Genomic DNA, 23249 nt, shown 5'->3' with positions numbered 1-23249 from the left:
CAGAAGCTATATTACTGCATAACTAAAGAATTTCAAAGTCTGTATTACTCAGCTCGGAAAGTATTCTTTTAATCTTACTCGGTATCAACAAAAGCAAAATAGCTTCAGAGAAAGACAAAATAGAGCCGAAATAGAGAGTGCTGCATTGAGAAGAAAAGACACCTTCAAAAGACGGCCAGGATCTCTAAATTGTCCCAAATAAGTTTAAAAGGTGCCCTCTGCACCTTGTGCTTCATCCTAGCTGTAGTAAAAATGTAAAAGCTCTTACAATGTTGTGCTGGGGCAGGGAGAAGGGCTATTTGTTGCAAGTCATTGATTGATATTTATGGAACAGAGTAAGAAAGCATTTAGGCATATTCAGCACTACACATTTACTTCACTTCTGAACTTTCACCTAGACAGAACTGCTGACGGCAACAATATCTTCTTTTCATATGCTCCTCTTTGCTGCAGGTCCAGTTGGGTCATTCACAAATTGCTGTCTTCCTAACAGGTAAGGGTAGACCCTCAACAGCTGGCTCACAGCTTTCTACCTGACTCAGTGAAACCCTTAAACATATAAAGACAGCATCAGATTGTTCGCTCTCCTCCTTTTCAGTTATGAAACTCTGGATGAGGAAAGCAGTCTCTTGCCACAAGAAAATTTCTCATGATTAAAACCATTGCAGATCACCCTCCTGATTGCTGTATCATGAGCTGTATCTGCAGCCACTAAAGTTGTGTGAGCAGATGTGTGCATCGGTGTACTCACAAGCAAAATTACCAAGGCAATTACAACTCCCAGAAAGTACCACCTTAAGGCGTTTAAAGATAAACCTGGATTTTGTGGAGCGGAGATTTAGCAGTACATGCCAACATTACAGCAGTTCAGTGTGCAAAACACCTGGCAGAATCAAGCTTAGCACCTGGCAGGACAGTTTTCTCCTTCAATAAACTCAGTTAACATATGCAATTCAGAATCTAGATCTACAAACCCAGCACAGCTCAGTCACAACATAGCTGAGAGAAATCTTTAAAATACTACTGTTAAGACAAAAACACTGAAACTAATTTCTTAAAAAACCGTGGTTGCCACAATAGACATACCACACCTTCACCTGCTGCAGCATTCTTTCATAGTTACATCTAACAGAAGTCTAAACAGCCATGAAAAATAACTTAATGTAAAACAATGTTAACTTTTAAGGTAACTGTTATAACAGCATACACAGTATCTTTCAAAACAAGTAAATGAAAACAATTATGAATTGCAGCTTTCAGAATAAAGGTATTATGTAACAATTCTTCCAGTGCGATTATTTCTTGGTATGTTTTCAGAAGTATGAAGCTATAACCCACATCTCAAGTAAAGAAAATTTACGTGTCAAAGTACCACACTTGTCCGATTTTTTTTCCTCTTCTCTTAATTTCAGGTTTTGCCTACAACCTCTTTCCCTTAAAACAAACAAGAATTTGGACATTAATCAGGCACCTTTGGCCTGACTGTGAATACCCCAAGTATAAGAGCATACTTGGCATAGTGGGCAATATTTGGAATGAAAGTAGTTTCATACCAATCAAGTTAAATTATAACCCAGACTAACCTCAGTCCAAATTCTAAAAAGACCACTAGCATTAGAGAGAACAAAGTCAGTGATTCCAGAACTGGGAATTACAGGCAGCCATAGTACACCAGTAGAGTCTTCCAGGCACCACAAGGCCTTGTAGCTTCAGAGAATCAGCTTGCAAAAGCCTAACTGCTCAAGTTCACCCTCCTGGTTCTATCTGGATGTGGCATAAAGACAACAGCAAAGAGAAATCTCTGCTTGTTTGAAGAGACTGGAAACAGGTAGGTGATGAGAAGGGATGTGAGATGGTTGGGCAATGTGGAGCTTGCGCCTCTGCTAGACAGTAATAAAGTAGAGAAAGACGGGAAAGACAAATGACAAATCAAAGTGTGATAGGCCTAAAAGCAGACATTCTAAAGCATGTAGTCAGAAGATGATAGTCAGAGAAGATTTTAAAGACTGATATGGCCTTGCTGTGAATTTGTTTTAAAGGGAGACTCAAGTGGGTGGAAGGCTCCAGAGAAAGCTGCTTCAGTCTTAGAGGCAGCTAAGAAAAGCAGCAATGAAAAAGCCCATAGAGGGTAAGATAACGTGGGATGTTAACTGTTGCTAAGGTTGTTGCTTACTTTACTTCTCCCTGTAAATAAACATAAAATGTGGGAAAGGCAGGTGGGAAGTTAAATAACCCTTAGTAAGAAGGTCAAGCACAGAAGTACAAGTTGTCCCTTCTGCAGATTATGGTATCATTGCAGGTGTCTGCCACTAACAGTCAAGGGTCCATCCATCACCCATCCCCAATTTCTGGAATGGCCTTTTCTCAAGATGATCCCTCCAAACACAAATCACTGCGCTCATTGCATTCCTGCTGCCTACAAAGCCTTTAAAGCAAACGTAAGCTGCTCAAAGGCAGTTGTCATTCCAGGAAAAGGCTTTCTCCCAACCCTAAAAAAAATATGCTTTTTTGCATATTGTCACAGCTGACTGGAGGTTAGCAAGCGTGACACCCAGTGCCATCATACAGCATGTAGAGAACAACCAGGTGGATCAGGCCCAGTCACCATGGGTTCGTGAAAGGCAGGTCCTGCTTGACAAACCTGATCTCCTTCTATGACAAGGTGACAGACTTAGTGGATGAGGGAAAGGTTGTGCATGTTGTCTACATAGACTTTAGTGAAGCCTTTGGCACTATTTCCCACAGCATTCTCCTGGAGAAAACTGGCTACATATGGCCTAGACCAGTGTGTTCTTTCCTGGGTAAAAAAAAGGCTGGACAGCTGGGCCCATAGACTTGTGGTGAATGGAGTTAAACCCAGTTGGTGGCCAGCTACGAGTGGTATTCCCCAGCACTCAGTATTAGGGCCAGTTCTCTTCAATATCTGTATCAATGACCTGGGGAGGGGATCGAGTGCATCCTCAGGAAGTTTCAAAGGACACCAAATTTGGCAGAAGTGTTGATCTGTTGAGGGTAAGAAGGCTCTACAAGGGATCTGGATAAGCTAGATTGATGGGCCAAGGCCAATTGTATAAGGTTCAACAAGGCCAAGTGCTGGGCCCTGCACCTGGGTCACAACAACCCCAGGCAACGCTACAGACTTGGGGAAGAGTGGCTGAAAAGCTGTCCAGCAGAAAAAGACCTGAGGGTACTGGTTGACAGCCAAATGAACATGAGCCAGCAGTGTGCCCAGGCAGCCAAGAAGGCCAATGGCATCCTGGCCTGCATCAGAAATGGATGTCATCTATGCAGACTTCTGCAAGGCCTTTGACACAGTCCTCCCCAACATCCTTCTCTCTAAGTTGAAGAGATATGGGTTTGACAGGTGGACTGTGGATAAGGAATTTGCTGGATAGTTGTGGTAGTGGTCAATGCCTCGATGTCCAAATGGAAAAGGGTGACAAGCAGTGTCCCTCAGGGGTCTGTATCTGGATGAATGTTGTTTAATATCTTCATTAACAATATTGACAGTGGCATTGAGAGCGCCCTCAGGAAGCTTGCCAGTGACACCAAGCTGGTGTATGCCAGGGGGACGGGATGCCATCCAGAGGGACCTGGACAAGCTGGATAAGTGGGCCCAGGTGAATCTCATGAGGTTCAACAGGGCAAGTGCAGCATTCTGCAATTGGGCTGGGGCAACCACAGACATCAATACAGGCTGGGGGAAGACATGCTAGAGAGCAGCCCTGTGGAAAAAGACCTGGGGGTACTAGCAGACGAAAAGCTGGACATGAGCCACCAACGTGCAGTTGCAGCCCAGAAGCCAAACACATCCTGAGCTGCATCAAAAGAAGTGTGGCCAGCAGATCAAGGGAGGCGATTTTGCCCCTCTACTCCACCCTGGTGAGACCTCACCTGGAGTACTGTATCCTGCTCTGGAGCCCCCAACACAAGCAAGACGTGAAATTGTTGGAGCATGTCCAGAGGAGGGCAATGAAAACGATCAGAGGGCCAGAGCACCTCTCTTGTGAAGACAAGCTGAGGGAATTTGGGTTGGTCAGGCTGAAGAAGAGAAGTATCTGGGGGGGAGACCTTATAGCAACCTTCCAATACCTGAAAGTGGTCTATAAGAAGGTTGGGGAAGACCTCCTGTTCATAAGGGCATGTAACGATAGGACAAGGGGTAATGTTTTCAAGCTAGAGAAGGGTAGATTTAGGCTGGACATTAGGAAGAAGTTCTTTAATATGAGGGGAGTGGATCACTGGAGCAGGTTGCCCAGAGAGGTGGTGGGGGCCCCATTCCCAGAGACATTCAAGGTGAAGCTTGATGGGGCTCTGGGCAGTCTGTTCTAGTTGGAGGTGTCCCTGTTTATTGTAGGGGAGGTTGGACTAGATGACCTTTAGAGCCTGCTCAAACAGAGTACTAAGGTTTATAAACACTGTTGCCACCATGCTACAGCCACAGCAAGTGGAAGCTATGCACTGGCATTCACACTTGGACAGGGCCCTCCCCCAGAGACCCCTTCTCACAAAATCTCAAACATATTTGGACATGAAGCATTTTGCTTGTGAACACCATTGCCAGTGCATGCTCTGGATTCCCTCCTCTCCCTCAGAGATGTACTGTTCCTGGGGAAAGATTGGACCCTTGATAGAAAATTCCCCGTTGAGAGTATGATCTCCCACAAATGCCAATCCCTTCTTTCCTCACAGCCAGTCCTGACACACATTCCTGCCACCTGTCTCCTCATCTCAGCTAGGGGAGGCTACCCCCACCAAAGGACCCCTTTCCACAAGATTACAAGCCTGTCAAACATAAGGCTCTTAGCTCATGGGTAAGGACTCCCTACATAACAAGTCCTGTCTTGGAAGACAAGTCCACCAAAACATGAGGCACTCAGCTCACTAATATAATTACTGCACTCTCCTGCCACCCCCACCACCCTCACACCATATGGAAGCCACACACATGCATGTATGAGTATTAGAGGAGGCTGCCATCCCCCAAACGACTCCCTTCTCACAAGGCTGCAAGCCTGCCTAAATACCTCAGCCCATGAACCTATGCTGCCACAGCATGCTTCCCCTAACCACCCTCAAAGGCCTCTGCTCCTTCTGGGCAAGTCTCTCCCTCCCTCCTCACTACAGATCCTTTTTCCAGACACTGCAAGCCCACCCAAATGCCTCTCACACAAGGCACTTTGCTAGTAAATACCATCACTGCTGCCCATTTCTGCCAGGTCTGCTGCCCTCACAGACCATGTAAACCTCACAAAGGCACCTGCCCCTCCTTGGGGTGGCTAATCTTTTCGAAGAGGACACTTTCACAATACAAGCCCATACGACCACCAGTTCACAAACATCATTGTAGCCTAACTCCTGCCACTTCCAAAACCAACAGCAGCACACAGGCTTCTGCCCCTCACACCAGCTAAGGCTCCAACCCCTGCAGCAGGTCCCCTCTGCTGACATGAGGCTACCCAAACATGAGGCATTCAGCTTGCAATTGCATGCTCCTGCTGATCCCATCACCCTCACAGTACATAGAAGCCATGCAGGTACCTGCCATTCCTGGGCAAGGCTTCTCCCATCCCCCAGGAATTTCATATCTTGGGAGACTAAGCCCATCTGCCCTACTTCCCCCCACCCCACATAAGGCATACACCTTGTGTGCACCCTTCCTGTGCAAAGCTTTCCTGTCATCCTCCAGTGGGTACTTTCTCCACAAACCTAGAAGTCTGCTCAAACAGGAGACACTCAGCCTCTGAACAACTTGCAGCCACACTCCTAGTTGTCTGTCAGCTGCACATGTCACTCTTGGATGAGGCTGTACTCCTCACTAGCAGCTCACTTCTCACAAGAGTGCAAGCCTGCCCAAAAATCTAGTCACTTATCTTATGAAACCACCATACACTCTTTCCACCTGTGACACCCACACAAGCATCTGTCAGTCCTTAAGAAGGATTCTCTGCCACTGCTCATCACTGTTTGCCAGACTGTAAGCTCCCATTCAAGACAAGGCTTTTAAGTTCATAAATGTCATTTGCCACTACACACTCCTTCTTTTCATGTCATCTTCATGGCATACAAAAGCTGCACACAGGCACTATCCCTACCTGGGGAGGCTACACCCTACACAGGAGGGTTCCTTTTTGACAAGAGATATTTAGAGACTTCAGCCACCTTCACAGCAAAAAACCTGCATATCAGGCATCTGCTTCTGTCTAGCAAGAGCATGCTCCCCCACAGATTCCTTTTCACCAGACTATATGCCCCACCAGACTTGAAGCACTTAATTTGCCTTTGCATTACCCTGCACCTTCCACAGCACACGGAAGCTGTACACAGGTGTGCACCACTGCTCACAGAAGCTTCCCCCACCTTCCGTTCTACAACCCAAATACTTCACAAGATTCTGTCCCTCTTTTATCAACCTCACACACCAACTACTCCTGGACATTTTCTTTTTTTCCATTCCCTTTTCTTATTTCTATAACTCCAGAGTTTACTTTGGCTGTGAACTCAACCACACCCTCCTACCAACCCCCAGAGCAAACTCAGGCCACACAAGGTCTCCACCCTAGGTAAAACCCTCCACAGTAAGGGTTTCCTTCTTCCATAACACATATCCACACCAATGCCTCCCAACAAGGGGACCTTAGCTCAAGAACACAGACCCTGCCACAGAACGTTTCTGACAGCACCACTAACAAAGTTGATTACCACTCCTGGGAAAGGCACCCCCTGTAGGGCTCCTTTTGCAAAGATCCTAGCTCCTATGACACCTCCCAAACACAAGGCATGCTGTTTGTGAACACCACTCTCACTACTTCACCACCCTCACAGCACACAGGAGATGCCCACATGCATCTGCCTCTCCATAACAAGACCTCCCCTCGTACCACCCTTCACCTAGTCCCTTCCATAAGCCGAACTGCAGGTTCACAAGCAACTCTGTATCCTCCTGTTGTGACTACAAGCTCACTCAAATATAACTTTGCCGCTTCCCCAGCAAACAGAGGCAGAGCTCTAAGGTACCCACCAAGCCTGGGCATAGCTCTCCATCCAGCAAGTAGGCTCAGGCACAGGTGCCCACCCCACCCACCACTACCAAGGATAGCTTCTCAAAAAGCCACAAACCCACCCCACCACCTCCCAACATAATGACCTTTCTGCAGGCACACCACCCCTATCACACACTCTTTCTGCCAGCACCACTCTCAAACCAACCTACCACTTCTCTGAAGGCACCCAATGCATTAAGGGACTTTCCAGAAGGCCCTGAGCCACCCAGGAAGTTGCCATACCCAAGACATTAAAGTTGCAAACAGCAACATATGTTTCTATCTCCATATCAAACCATCTCCCTCACCAGCCCAAGTACCTCCTGCCTCCCAATAAGCCTCTGTCTTAGCAGACTGCAAGCCTCAGCAAACCCATCAACAAGGGTACTGTGCACAGCCCCCAGACTGTGGTCCTACCACCTATTCCAAATTACTTCCCTGCAACAGGAACCTCTGTTTGGAGCTTAACTCTCCCCTTAGGTTTCTGAGAGGACTGAAGACCACTGGCCACAGCACATAGGCCCATCACCCCCACACAAGAACAGGTGCACAAACCATTACTTGCCCTTTTATAGTCAGCCTCCCCCTCCCCTGCCTACATGGCTTTCTTCTCATCAGCTTATGCAGTAGTGTAAATGACCCTTACAAAGCATGTGCTGGTGATTGTTGCTCTATGTTGCTGCTCACTGCTACTACTGCCCCTCTGCCATCATACAAAGGTAACACAAATCCTTCCCATCTCCTGGTGAGCTTCCTCATGGCTGCCCAAGCACCAGGGAGCTTTTGCTGGTATGTGATGTAGTTTTAATTTTGTAGGGTGTTTTATGTTTAGTATAGTCAAGTAGTGAACAGTAGGGGAGTCTGGTGGTTTTACTGAAAAAATAGATTGGGTTGATTGTGGGAGTTTTTCTCACCTTTTTTTTGTTTTGTTTGGATTTTTTTTTATATATGAAAAGGCAGACTATTTCTGATGTGATTTAAGATCATAAATAAAAAGCCAAAATTCTGGCTTGAATGGAGACTTATTTATCGTGTGGATTTTTTTATGCTTGGTTCCCAATCTTAATGTCCAGATTACTGAAGATGTTGAGGAACCACTGAATGCAAAATAGTTATGTTTGTTTCTTTCTCTGTGTGCAGTTGTGAAATAATTGTGGTTACAAAAAGCACAACTGATGCTACAATTTGTTCTCTGCTCTTCTTGGGATGCTAATGATTAATTCTTAAAGTGTCACACATCCCCCTTAAAAATCTTTTATATAGGCCTGAAAACTTCAGAGTAGAAGGAGCATCTCCTTGATGACTGTCACTAAGATGTGTTTTTACTTGCTATAACAACAGCTGTAAGGAAGCAATCAGGATAGACAGCGGAGGCTTGTTTTGGAAAGTACTTTGTCTTACTTCATGGAAAGGTTCTAGCATGGCTTTACTTTATAGCTTGTTTCCTCTTCTCAGCTTTCTCACTGTTTCTTTAGCAGTTATGTGCCAAGGTTAAAATGCTGGCTCTGGTTAGAAAGCATTAACTTTCTGGCTTTTAACCCTTTTCTTAAAAGTTTGAGTCAAACGGTTATATGAGGGGCTAAGACTGAGAAGCTTAAATATGGAGAATGATAGCATGCAGCTATTATTTCAGGTAAAGGGACAAACCAATTTCTGTAATCTAAATGTATCCTTTAATTTCTGCAAAATAAGGGAAGAGAACTTTTTGGTATCTTGAAGGAAAGGTAAAACATCTTAACATCTAGCAAAACTGAATTTCCCTGTGAAAATTTAGTGGATGTTGCTGCAGTATTAAAATACAGCACCTGTGCTAGTTTACCATAAAGCAGACCATTTAACTTGGCATTATTTGTTCCTTGTGGAAGTGAGTTCAACAGTTTACCCCATAGTGCACAAGTTCCAGAGCACTAATAGCTGTGAAAGCTTGCTTTCAAACCATAAAAATTCTTGACCTTGTGGTTGAATGGTATGTATAATTAAAAATGTAACTTTTGCTGTTACTAAAAGTGAGTGTGAATGAGATAAACTTCTTTCTGCCCAGTTTCCTCTTATTTCTTGATTTTTCAAGTCAAGCAGCTGTGTGGGTTTTACTTTGTTGTTTGTTTGTTTTTTACCACAGGTTTCTAATTATGTAGCTGATGAGCTTGAATAGTCTTATTTTTCTGTAGAAGGAGAAAAGTCTTTATGAATGAAAAGTTAAATGTATACCATAATAAGTTTTTATTTACTTGCCCTGATAATTTGTCACCTACTTCATTTTCAAATGCTTTATTGAAGTCAATAATTGAGACATTATTTCTGTAAGTTTTCATTTAAGTCCTGAATTTAATTAGTGATAGAAGCTTTAAGCTGAGTTGAGAACATAGTTAAGATGTTTGGGGCTTTTTTTGGTGTTTTATTATTATTATTATTTGTTTGTTGTTTTGATTTGTTGTTGTTGGGTTTTGTTCGGTTTTTTGTTGTGTTTGGTTTTTTGTTTTTAAGAATAACACTGAAGTGTGGCTTCTTTGCTTACACATAGAACAAGAACTGCTTCAATATTTCTTCCAGACTTTTTCCAGCCCTTTTATTGCTGTCATAATATTGGGTTAAAGACAGCAAAGTCAAACAAAAATACCACTAGTCGGATGGTTACCAAAATACAGTAAACCAAGTACTGAAGAAAAAAATAGTTGTGCAGGACAAGACTAGGCTTCACACTAATAAGAATTTAGTAGAGATAAAATCACTGTAATCTGTCAAGAAATAGTCAAAGTTGGAGGAAGAACTCCAGTCAACTCAACCCTGGATAAAACATCTGTAGATAGAATTTAGTTTTGCCACTATTAACTGGCTGTATATTCTGTGATAAATGTGTTTTTAAAAACAGCTGATTAATGCTAGTAAAGTGCTCTTAGTGCCTGTGGCTACTGAATAATTGAGAGAGTGTTTTAGCATTTGTGGAGCTTATAACTAACATCATGGGAAAGTAGCAGAGCACTAACTCTTTTACTGTGGCAAGTTAGTGAAAACATGAGCTATGCCTGGCTCATAAATGGAGGCAGAAGTTAGCCACCCAGATTGGTCTCAACATAACTCCTCTGCCTAGCCCTGCAGGGCAAGGCACAAGAGTTCGAGTGTAGCCCATTTACTATGAAGTAGCTAAATCTTAGTGGAATGGAGAATGAGCTGGAATGACTTGTACAATAGTACTGGCTCAAGATTAGAGAAGAGTTTGGTTTTAAAGGAAACTATTAGCTTTGGCAGGGGTATAGAACTGCTCTTGAATTTCTGGAGAAAGTCTGACAACTTTCAATTTTCCTTTTTGTGGAAATAGTGAATCATTTCAGTGCAGATTTTTAAGTGTCATGTATGAAGCCAATCAAATGCCAACTAGATGCCAAGCTAAATTATAGTTACAACTGCATCTACTGCGAGAAATGTTAGTGTGACCTTTCAAAAACCAACTGAGAAGTGAAAAGTCTCTGTAGTAGCACTCAGAGTAGGTATTTTTAGGTATTTCTAGGTGCGTGGGGCTTAACTGAAGATTCATTACCTCAGTCTTTGGTGGTAATGCTGATTCAGTCATACTGCTGTAAAAAAGTGAGTTTTGGAGTTACAATTGTCTTGGTGCAATCTACAGTGAAGTTTGGAGACAGCAAAGATTAAAACTATAATGGTAAAATAATTCCAAATTAGATATGATAAGATAAGCCATTGCTCTTACGTCTTGGAATCTGGTATAGTATCTGCTGACAGCTAAAGACAGAGACAAGAGCAGATTTCACAGTCCTGGTAGCCTCAGGTAGTCCACTTTCTTTAATAATGTGACTAAATATTTATTTCCAATATGCTGTTTTCATTAATCCCTCTCTTGAACATCACCTGTCTCTTAGGAGCTTCAAATGTAAGACACTGTTGGGAAGAAAACAGATGGAACAGTGTTCCTGCTCTTAAGTTAGGAAATTCAGTTCTGGGTGAAAGAAATGCCAAACGTCTTTTGTGGCATAAAATGGTATTTCAACACAACTGGCTGTAACTCTCAGCTGACTCACCACCAAGGTGTTCTTAGCAGGGACAAAGTGCTAAAACTAGTCCTATCTGCTGTCCCTGCATTTGCTATGCAGTTACACTCCTTGTTAACTTTAGGGCATTTTTATCTAGAGTGACCTCAACGCTTCTTGGTGATAAGGGAAAACCAATGTAGCAAAGCTGTGAGGAGGGCAAGTGTTGGGTCTGGTGCTTCTGCCAGGTGAAATTTTGGAGGTGAAGATGATTCTGAGGCAGGATACAGTTGTATTCTTGTGCAACTTTCTCTTCCAGACTTTTTTCTCCTTTTCCTCTCAGAGATGACAGCAGCTTGTAAGTCCTTCCAAGGCTCTGTCAAATTTGAAGTAGGCAGTGAAGATATTTGTGCTTTTCTGCCTTAAATAAGTTCTTGCCTTCTGCCTTACAGTATTCAGCTATGACTAATAGTAAGTGGTGGGATATCATGAGTACCTGGAATTGCATAGTAATGTTATTGAAACTAGTGTGTTATTGCCAATATAAACTCAAATATATTTGATGCTATCATAATTCCCCAGCAGCCTTCCAAATTGGTTGGCAGACTCTGAAAGCCCCCTTTATTGTGACTTTGTAAAATCCTGGCATATGAGATTAAATAAATGGATGTTGTGCTTTTAAGCTTTTTAAAGGGATTAAAATCTTTGTCAATTTTGCTCTCTGCAATGTAGCGTTGCACAGAGAATCTCTCAGATTGGAGAAAATGGCAGTCCCCTGAGTATCTGAGCACCTCTTAGGTTTTTGGTTTTTTTTCTTTAATCTCAAATTTGCACTTCATTCATTGAAATGGCTGCTTTTTTTTTCTGATCCTTTTCACTTTTCCATGTAGGACACTAACACAGACCTCTGCTCAAAGCTTTGCATTGCGGAAGTATTGAAATCTGCCTGCTAGATATACTGTGTACGTGCTGAGTTTTATGGGTACTGTACAGAAACACTAGCTATTTAATTATTTTAATGGTCAGTGCAATTAAAATAGGTGTGAATTATTTAGAAGAGCTTGCCACTTAAGAACTACAGTATTTAATAACCTAAGGGTATGGTAGAACAAACTTGTTTGTGAGACTGAGCTTGCAACAGAAGGAAGGCTACAGCAGAGAAAGGAGCAGCTAATTCTCCACTACAAATGTGGTGCAGATAAATCTTTCTGCTTTCTTGAAGCCAAACTACCTCTTTTCCTCCTAGCTCTGATAGTGCCCCAGGTCTGCAAGTGGGGCTGGTTCCTGTGCAGAATTGAGTCTGCTGTAGGACTGATACTTCAGATAGCAGCAGCATGTTGGTGCCACTGGGTTTTAGCCTGTTAACACACTAGTTAGTATTTCTCAAGTGCCTTTCAAGTATCATGTAACACTTCTAAAGAAAAAAGGACTAGAGCTCACAAAAACAGTGTAATTGGGAAAATTACCTCATTTTTACTGTTAAATACTTGTAACATTTACTTGATCAATGCTTGTTTCAACTCAGCGGTCTTCTAACTTATGTTAAATCTTGCTTTAACTGAAGCAGTAACTTTTTTAACAGCCATAGCTGTTAGAGTCACATGACACTAGACACTTTTGATTTCTATCTTAAAAAGGAATTTCTAATATTATGGCTACACCAAAAACATGATCCAAAGTGCACTATAAGTTGGTACAAAGACTTTCTGGGTTATTGCACCCCAGTTTTTAACTTGATCTATTTGGCAAAGGGAAATACCTGATCTCTATTTTTAATGTTGAGATTTTTATTTAATAATGCAAGAAAATGCGGTTGTGGCACATGGTCTTCCTTAGTTCTGCTATTAGTTTGCTATGACTGTTTGCTTCAGGAACCTGTCATGATCACAGGGTCCTCTTCACTTCATGCTGTCCTCCTAGCTATTGCTCTAAATAAAATAACATTCTGTGGAACCTTTTAGATTCCTTTTTTACAAAGCAGGGTGAAGAAAAAACACTGTTCTTTTTTAAGGCAACTTCATGAGGAAGACATGCATGTCTTGTCAGAAGTTGCTTATCAATCAGTTTTGGATATTTGCAAACTGGTATATATCTGTCATGTCTACAGAATACCAGTGCCAAAACTTCTATCATATGTGAAACTGCTTGAAAAACATCTTTAACTAGAATTATGGAAAGTGTACTGAGGTTCACATACTAGCTCGTTCTATATTAAAGTTTATAGTAATGCTTTTATAGATAAAGTTCTTGTTATGACATTCGATCTCTCTGTTAAATCTGAGTAACTTTTTCTCCTGATTCTATAGATGTTGATGTCTGAGATAAGCATTTTAATTTCACTTAATGTAGTTGCTTCAGCATTATCACAAGGGAACATGCCACTTTCTATTCTGCACTGCAGCTTTCTCTACTGAACAGAAAAGACTGAGTATATAATCTCCCAAACACATATTTAGAATGCTAATGCCCTTTCTGAGTGCTGATTGAATTTAGTCTTAGTAAATTGTACTTCTATTAGATTTCAGTCCAGTTACTTTTAATCCTGCTGGATAGTTAGAACATGCCCAGCTATTGTCAGTGCCCTGCAGTCAGGCAAATGTAGTCAAAGTCTTAAATAGTTGCTAGCTTCTGTAATACAGCTTTGATTTGCATAAATGCACAAGGAAGGCTTCGATTATATAGTTTTGTTTAGTTGACTGTAACTTGTAGTTCAATAAAGTTATTTAAAAGTCAAGGAAGTAAACAAATTTATCCTAGTCACTTTGCATTTTCTAGTACAGTAAATGTAATAAAGATGTCAAAGTTATTTGTAAATTGTACATTAAAAATAGGGTTTGGGTCATTTACTTTCAAAAAATTGAAATGTCAAAGAATATTTAAGAATTTCAAAACTGATGTTTACAAGGACAGAACTTTAGATATTAGGTGCTCCCACTGGACTAAATTGACCACATACCTTTCACCTCTATATTGGGAATCCTAGAAAGTATTGGGAATCCACACTGGTTGCAAAACAGGATTTGAGTGTAGACATCTAAATTCAGAAAATTGATTCTAGGAGCCAGAGCTCAGCTGTTACTTGATCTTCAGTTAACCTAGGGAACTGGGATTTGTTAGTCAGAGGACTATAAAGTGAAGGAGGGAAGGGTTAAAAAAAGGTATCATACTTCTTCTGTACATGCTGAGAAAGCATTGTAGCTTTGGCAAGGCTCAGCATGTTAGCATCAATTAAAACCAAAAGCCAAACAGGATTCATAAGTTGTTTCTTTGCCTGGAGACCTCTACTCTGAAAGCATGTTTAACACTACTAACTGGTTAAGTTTCTAAATAACCACTTGTCTTCCTAAGGGAAAGGTGCATAAAGATGCCTTTGCAAGATTAGCCCCATTCTAGGAATTTACCTCATGTGTGTGGGTGGAGGTTTTTCTCCCTCTGATGTGAGTAGACTCTTAACTATCTCTTCCACTTCATTAATGATTCCATGTGCTATCAGGATATAAGCTGTTTTGTCTGGCTGTTCAGAAGTCTTTACTGAGCTGAAAAATGTTTCTAAGAAAGGAAACAGTATCAGTACAGGAATGGAGGCTTGAGTTCTGGTTCCTACTCCGCTTGCCCTGTACCTCAACAAAATACTTCTGCAGGAGCTAATCCCAATCAGAAATACAAACTGGCATCAATCTTTCTCTGCTGCCTGGGAGGACAAAGTATTAACTGAGTAACAGTTTATGAAGTGGGGGATAATGGTTTTAAACTGTGAGAGGGTAGATTTAGGTTAGACATTAGGAAGAAATTCTTCCCTGTGGGGGTGGCAAGACACTAGAAAAGGTTGTCCAGGGAAGCTGTGCGTGGCCCATCCCTGAAGTGTTGGACAGGACATTGAGCAACCTGGATGAGTGGAAGGTGCCCCTGCCCATGCAACAGGGTTGGCACGATGATCTTGAAGGTCCTTTCCAACCCAAGTCATTATATGTTTTTATCATAGCTACTGTGGCAGGAACTAGCCCTTAAAAGTTGTGGTTGTGCTAATGGCTGTTGCATGTAGGAAGATGAGATAACTAATTTAAATTTGGATTACACTTTGCACAGGTGCACAGGATACTCCTCTCAAAAACTGGAACTACACATTATGTGCATGGCATTAGCTACATTGTGTTGGTAATTTTATTTAGCCTTGTAAAAGCTAAAATAGCTGTAAGAATGCTATTCTTGTTGAAGTGATGCAATTCATAATACCCTTCTAAGATGGATTAAGTAACCTTATTTAACTCTATCCTCTAGAGATCTTTAATAACCTTAACATATCTGTCATTCCCATCTGTTTTAATTTAAGGCTGATTTTGATAACATGCCTTAAAACTGGAAGCCATCTGACCATTCAATATTGTTTTAAACATGTACAGCTTATAGTGTTTTCAGAATACAAACACAAAGCTTCCTGTTGTGAAGCTAATTCATTCTATTAGGCTTGCCCTTGTTTAGTCTATGTGTAAGCTTGGAAAGCTTTTTTGAGCAGCTTTTCTTGGTTTGGAATTTCCCCTCCCCTAAACCAGCTCCTGGTAACTTGCTACAGTTCTTGTAACTGTCAGTTTTCTGAATGTGTCTCCTGGGAAATAACTGAGCCCAGCTGAAGGGCAAGATGGGAGCAGTGAGCTCAGCAGCTGTCCAGTCAGACTTGCAAGGAGGTAAAGGTTTGATGCTTCCCAACAAGTAACAGCTTTGATTAGGTTTCTTCGTTGTACATGAATGCAGCACACATGTTGTAAATGCCTTCTGTGGTAGTAAAGGCTACCATGCAGATGCAAGAAGGGCAACACTAGTGGTGTACAAGCACATGCTGTATTATAACTGCATACAGTATTTGGCAAACAGACTGCAATATTTCTGTGCTGGAGTATTCTCATTTCAAAGTATTGATATTTTAATTATAACTGAATGCTTCATTCAAAATAGAAGAATTACAGGCATAACGGTAACATTGATTCATTAATTCAATGATGTATTTCAAGGCAGCAATTTTATTAGGTAAAATATTTTATTTTTTTAATGGTTAAATTGCATATGTTGCTAACTGTTCTCAATTGACTTTTCTATCTTTTGACATTTAAAATAAGGCTCAAAGAACAAGCTAATCACAGAAGTCTCTTGTTTTTGCTGCTTCTATAACTTTTGTGTATTGCTGTGGGACAAGTGGGCTTTCTTGTGTGTAAGCAGAATCAAAAAAGGAAACTGCTGGTGGTGTGAAAAGGCATATCTTATTGCTGATCTACAGGAGTAAATATAAGGAATGGTGAAAGGGGGACTGTAAAATGTAGACTAATGGCTGAGTTGAATCATGATGGTTAGGCAGCGGGTTGCAGTAATGCAGATGGAAGTTCTGTGGAAGCTCTATAGAACCAAGAGTTCTGATCTTTGCTAACTTGCTATGATTGCATCTTCTAAGTTCATTTGAATTTGTAATCTGTAATTCCCTTGGCAGAGGCTGAATGGTTTATAGAACGGCTGAAAAAAAAAGATGAGAAAAATAAGTATTCTTTGTATACAGCAAAACTTGCATTACTGAGGCTGTAGAACCAAGATGTAGAACAATAATGAGCCTAGTATCTAGTCTGCTTTGCAGATATATGATATGCAAGAATAAATTGGTTAACTGCTTGTGCCTGTAATTCTCTAAATTTTATCTACTTCATGTTCTTGCCACTGTGCTGACATCCCTGAATTTCAAAGGATGTAGGTTATACCTTGTTTTATTGATTGAGACATCTTTTATATTTGAGAAAGTTCAGAAAACCGATAGATTGTAGGTGAGCTTAGGCAAAGAGTTTGACATACATCAAGTGACAACATACATGGGTAAGACTGAAGTACTTGCTACTTAGGTTTCACCAACAAGGACTCCCAGGCCGCTCTCTTAAGCGAAAGGTTTTGAAAAGATCTACCAGCAGTAACTGGATGAGAGTTGAGTCAGGGACTTCTTCAGAGAATTCAACATGGACAGAAGTATTGATGGGCTGTATATAAGTGTGCTGAGACAACAGTCTGTTATCCTTTAGAGGCTGCTCTTCTCAGTCTTCAAAAGGCTATGGAGATCAGGAGATGCTCCTGATAACTAGAGAGGGGCAAATATTGTACCTCTCTCTAAAAAAGACATGGGGATTCAATTCCAGGAAGTACGGACTGGTCAACTTAAATTTAATCCCTGAAAATATAATGGAGAAAGTCCTCTTGGAGCACATACCTGAGCACATGAAGGCAGCGATTGGGAAGAGTTAGTATCAATCTGCCAAGAATAAGTCTTGCCTGACTAACCTGCTTGTCTTCTAGGATGAAGTGGCCATATTATATGTTGGGTGAATGAAAGTAATTTACGATCACTTTTCCAGGGCTTTTTAGACTGTCTCACACAGTATGTATGCGCATAGCCAAGTTAGGATGTTGTTAGGATCATCTAGATGGATGAACAAAGTTGGAAAAAAGTAAGAAACCTGCATGACTCAGATAGTAGGAGTTAATGTACCATGTTATCTCTGGAGGCTGGCAACAACAGATGTCTATGAAATTTAAAGGTGGGAAAGAATTTGTATTTCCATTTGTCTCAGTATTTCAGTGCAAGATAAATTTCTTCTTTTCACATTCAAATAAATTTATTATAGCTAAAAAACCCACAACAGTTGCTGAAGTTCTTGCAAATCAGAATTTCTAAGAATTTGTGAATGTATCTATATCCATTATTGACCAATTGTGTCAATTTCTCATTTGTCTTGTCCCTACCCTTCCCCTTTAGTACAGTCATGGACTTTCCATCTTTAATACTGAAAGCTGGGCGTGATTAATTAATTGTATAAGTAGTAGCATATGACTGCATTTAAAAGACAAATATTCTGTCATTAACGCAGATTTAGTTAAGTGGGATAACTGAGCACACAAAGGGCCTGTATTTTCTATAGGCCTACAAGACGGAGAACCATAGTACTCCAGTAATGGGGTGAGAGGCAGAAAGTGTGGAAACATCTTTATTTAAAACTTTAGTAACAGACGCCATTAGAAAAGAAGATTGAGGCAGCTGCTCTTATTTAATCTGTAAAGTAAATACTAAGACCAACAGTGTTCCTTTATAGCTCTAGTGAATAGCAATACAAATGTAAGATCCCTCTATGAATGGTACATAAAATAATTTCTAGAGAGGCTTTGGCTATGTTTCCATTTATAAATAATGAATCTAGACAAGATGGATCTGTGGAATAAATACATGATGCCACGGACCTGTTACCCACACTGCACTTGGAGTGGAAACGCTTCACAGGATCATGCCAGAACTAGCCTGAACTGATACAGTACTTTAGTGACTCTGAGCCTAGTCCAATGTGGCATACTATAGGATCAGTAGGATCAATGCCCCCTGGATACGTTTAAAAATCAGTTTCTTTAGCAGTTATTATATTCTATATTTTACTACTTAGAAATCTGTGAAACTTGGGTTAAACTTAAACCTTACGTTTGGATTCAATAGTACACTTGCACCTTTCTCTCCAAGAGTATTCCTTATATTCTGGTAAGTTAGCAAATTTTCTTTGCATAATAAACTTAAGAAACAGTCTTTTCAGGAAAAAAATAAAGAGAGTTTATGTACCCAGCAAATTCTGTAGTTGGTTTTCCTAAGAGACACTTATCAATAGTAACTAATGAATTGATAAAATCTGGACTTTGGAACATATCATGCACTAGGGAAGTCATTGTGTAACCAAATTAAAAATAGGTAATTGGTGCTATCTCTTTGGCTGTGATGAGTATATTGTTTGATGGGAGATACTAATTGATGGTCCACAGAAACAAGTGGAAAAAAATAGCTTCTTTATGTGGTAGTTCTTCATATTTACTGGCTTTTAGCTGTTTGAGTAGCCAGCTATTGGATTTAGTGCTTCCAGTAAATGTCTTGCTTGAACAACACCCATTCTTTAAGTGATTTGTACTATTAGTAGTTGGGAGAAAGGATAATGTCAGCAGGGGAAGATTAATCTTTAGAGCACTGAAGGATCAAGTGACATAATAACAAATGCCTCAAGGCTATCACATAAATACATTATCTCTGTTAAGATAAAGCCCATTTTTTTATAGAATTTTCATTTTAGTTAATTTTGCTTGTTACTTATACATCTATAAAACACACTTCCTAATTATACACAGTATGTGTATACTTGTTTGGACATTGTACACATGTTCTCTTTCTGTAGAAATGTGGTTGCTTGCAAGTCTGACTGGTATGGCATATAAAATGTGCCAAACTGGTTTTACATGAAGGTAGTGATTACAACTGTGCTATAAAAGCTTGAAAACTGCACCCTGTGTTTCATGGTAACAGACATGGAGGAAGCAGCCGGTTGTAGCTCTTGCCAAAAACTCTGTGAAACACACCAAATACTTCATTTATATATATAGTATTTATATATATAGTATTTATATAGACCTAGCCTTCTAGTGCTTCAGGGAGTCCTTTCATAAAACCCTGTTTGCATTTGGCACTCATGACTATGTAATGGTGTAACTATCAAAACAGTGTTTAGATATCAAGACATTAACCCTCAAGATTAGCTTATGGAATAAATATTAGGACTGATGTTCAAATATGAATATCAGTATCCACTGTTACAATGAAAACTTAGATGCACTGTGAAGATTTAGACATACTAATTTGGACTCTAGAAGAACAAATCTGCTTTTGTAGTCCATGTAACTGCTGTGTCCTACTTGAGATAAAACCATGAGGAAGCTTGCCATTGTTGGTCAAAAAATGATCTGTGTCTAGGGTTTCTCAAAATATTTGTCAATTGTTGGATCACTTCACTGTATTGGAGTGGTTAGGTAAAAGTATATTTGGGAGGAGCAGTGAATGAATGGTGCTCTTGATGAATGGGGTAGCAGTTCTTTCAGTTTTCCCACGTGAAAAATGAGGAGTTGATCCTGAGCCATAAGTGATATGGTAAATGATTCAAATGTGACATAAGGAGTTGCCATAGCTTGATGAAAAAAAGAAGCTGCTGCTTATCCAAGATTTCAAATTTTGGGCAAGAACTACGGGGGGAGAGGGTGGCAGGCAGGGGGTAGGTGTATGTTCCTTCAGTATACACCTTAGTTCTCTGAAACAACAAAAGTCTAACCTGTCTTCACTGAGGAGATATCATTTGAGTTAGCTTACTGCGTCAGCTCAGACTCTTGAAATAACTGAAATGAGTATTTTACTGCGAGTCACAATCCTTGCAGTACTGCTGAGAAAAGCTAAAACAGACAGCTTATAGCATATAATTATAATAAATGTTATAGTTAATTTGCTGTGCACTTAATATAATAACATCTTGTCAAATTAATGGTAAAAGATTTCTACAGTATCCTAATAATTAGGTTCGTTATTGTTTGTTTTCCATTTCCCCAAAAGATATTTTTTCCTTATGCTATGTTCAAAAATACATAAATTGTGCACTGGAAGGAGCCAATTTCAGTTCCTGTGAAGTATAAGCAAACTAAGTAGTAATGTGTTTTTACCCCCATTGTTAGATACATCAACATCAAAGTGATTCAGTATGGTCTTCATACATACACTAAATTTCATTCTGTATGTACATGTATGTCTTATGTAGCATGTGTTGGCCATGTGCAGGCTGTGAACGGGCACTGAAATTCTAAGTTCTTGTGCTTTCCTAATGTCACAATGCCTTTTATTATAGGGGGGTTTGCACTATATATTGTTTTCATATTTCGGGTTTTCTTGTACGCCTTCAGTGAAGAATTTGACTAAGATATGAAGTCAGAGCATAAAAGTAAGTGTGCTCTGTACATGGATATATCTAGAATTTGGTAGTTCTGTTTATAAAAACTTTAACATATGTTTATATATAATAATCTGTAATGCAATGCTCAGTTTTTCTGATGGAGTCAGGAATGCATGTTAACCAACTACCCTAACGTGCCCGTTCAGGGGTCATGTAGGGTCAAGTTAGATGATGATTTTGATTAGAATAATGCTACAGAAGAATACAGATCACAGTTCCACCTCCATCACGGGATTTTGGGCCTAAAACCATTCAGGATTAAAATCCCATTAAGGACTTCGTCACTTAAAGCTAAACACGCTAGTGTTTACTCCATCACATTTAGTGTTCTGTTCTTAGTCTTATTTCACAGTGCATAAAGGAGATTTTGGGACCTTAGAAGTAGATGTAAAATTAGACAATACATTGAGCCACTGCCGGATACTATTAGTTAAGCACTTCCCAGGATGATAGGAGAGTATCATGACTCTTGAACTTTGGCATTCCCCAAAAAAGTTGGTTTACAACTGAGAGAACTAAGGAGAGAGGAACCTTTTTTGAAGGCCTAATATAAATGATTTAAAATAACTAACCTTGACATTCTGTCAGTGTGCGCTAAAGTGATGTAATCACATTGTAAACATCGTGTAAAAGTGATTAGATTTTTTTTTTTTTTACCAGAAAAATAAAAGTATTCAAATGGCTGAAACTTCAGGATATTGGTGACTAGGAGCACCAACAACTTCCACTAATGTGTGCATACTGAATTGCAATGCTTAGGATTTTAAACAGTTCTCAGTAGCTCTGTTTTGGTTTTGTTTTGTTTTAAAAGTGATATTTTTAGGACTTAGTGTTTAAGTTTATAGCTGTTGGTCTCAGATTATTTTTTAAGTCCTCTAAAATTTCACAATTGTTGTTTTACATTAGGGTAGTTGTAACCGCTGTAATTTTCTATGGTTATTTCACTTCAAAATACTGGAGAGAAATAATATTTTGCAGGCTCTCATTAGTGAGAGATGGCGTACTGGAAAGCTGAAGCTGAAAAGAATTTGCTGCTTTCAATGCATTGTGAATTGTTGGATTCAGATTACTTTAAGGAGCTATGTAATATGTTGCAAAAGTGGAGTGCTAATGAATACACAGATTGCAGGACAGAAGATACTGTGTGCTGAAGTAAACTGATATTCTCCAGCTTCTATTAAACTAGTCCCCTGAAAAGACCTGAGCTAACATTAGAGATGGTGGGAACTGGCTTGCATTCAGGGTTTTGTTCAGGTCTATTCATATTTTGTGAAAAGGGATGGCTTGAGAGAAACTTTTATATGCAGTGTAATGGTTATCCAGAAGGTATGAAAACATGAATACAGATTTATTGAATTGAGATGATTGAATTAAAATACACGTGCTTTTGAGACTTTTAGACTTATGTTAGCAGTCAGATAAACTCGGAACTGACCTAGCTTCATGCAAGCTAACACAGGACTAAAAGCACTTAAACAGAATCTTTGATTTACTGGTGCTAGACCAAACTCTGAGAACAAGTTCATTTTGATTTGGTTATTTCTAAGGGTATTTTTCTGCATATCCCTTTTCAATGCAGCATTCTTAAGACAAGCTATGAAATTATTTTAATGGTGGGAAGAATGCACTTACAGTGATAGAGCTGTTGTTATGATTCTTTCAAATAGAATTAAAAATTAAAATTTTATCATCAAAACCTTGATGACAGTCGTATGAGTTTCCATCTAGTGATGAGACTTTTATGATCAGCTAGTTTGGGTACTACTGAAACCTGTAGCAAATTCGACTTTTGTCCTTTAACCATGCTGTGTTTCTGAATTAATCTCAAACCGGTGCCTAACCATTTAAGCTGCTGTTACACCAGTTTCTTATGTTAATTAGCAGGTTATTTTGATATGCCTTTTCTTTGAACTGTCTACTGACTTGCAAAGCCAGAGCTATTTGTGGGATGGAACAGTTTTTGAGTTCCTTCAATACTTGCAGTGAAGAAGGAACAAAAGCATTAGGAACCTGATTCTTTCTAAAAAGAATAATCACCTTAAATTGAATACTGAGCTTATCTGATTTCTAGTACTATTGTGTGATCATGTTGGATATAAAAGTGCTTCATACAGCATTTAATTTCGTATTTTGTTTTGCATTGATCAATTTTTCCTATGTTAATTTCATAGATGTTCTTTGTCACCAGAGATAATGAGCATAGGACACTAAATATCCCCTGAAAGGGGAAGAATGTGTTACCCAACTCAACTGAAATAACCTTTAAAGCAATTTTCTCATTTGTAAAAGCTTGATTTCTTTAGAGTGAGGGCAAGAAGGCTTTAGGGTTTGATATATCTTTGGTAGAACATAGCTGTGACCATTTTCAATGTGCAAGAATAATCAGAGTCCTGTAGAGCTGA

At 39.9% G+C, this 23249-nt stretch overlaps 1 protein-coding gene across 1 annotated transcript in view; it reads left to right on the top strand.

The window, feature by feature from the left end:
* Positions 1-1630: 1630 nt before the first annotated feature.
* The window catches only part of SORBS2 (sorbin and SH3 domain containing 2), a 220482-nt gene continuing 198863 nt past the window's right edge, over positions 1631-23249 (top strand). Inside the window, exon 1 of the mRNA XM_051619980.1 lies at positions 1631-1828. The gene's annotated coding sequence lies outside the window, so the exon portion shown is untranslated. The remainder of the gene's footprint in view (positions 1829-23249) is intronic.

The sequence above is a fragment of the Apus apus genome, chromosome 4 (assembly GCF_020740795.1).
Source record: "Apus apus isolate bApuApu2 chromosome 4, bApuApu2.pri.cur, whole genome shotgun sequence".
NCBI classification, from domain to species: Eukaryota; Metazoa; Chordata; class Aves; order Apodiformes; family Apodidae; genus Apus; species Apus apus.
This window is presented reverse-complemented; position numbering and strand designations above follow the sequence as displayed.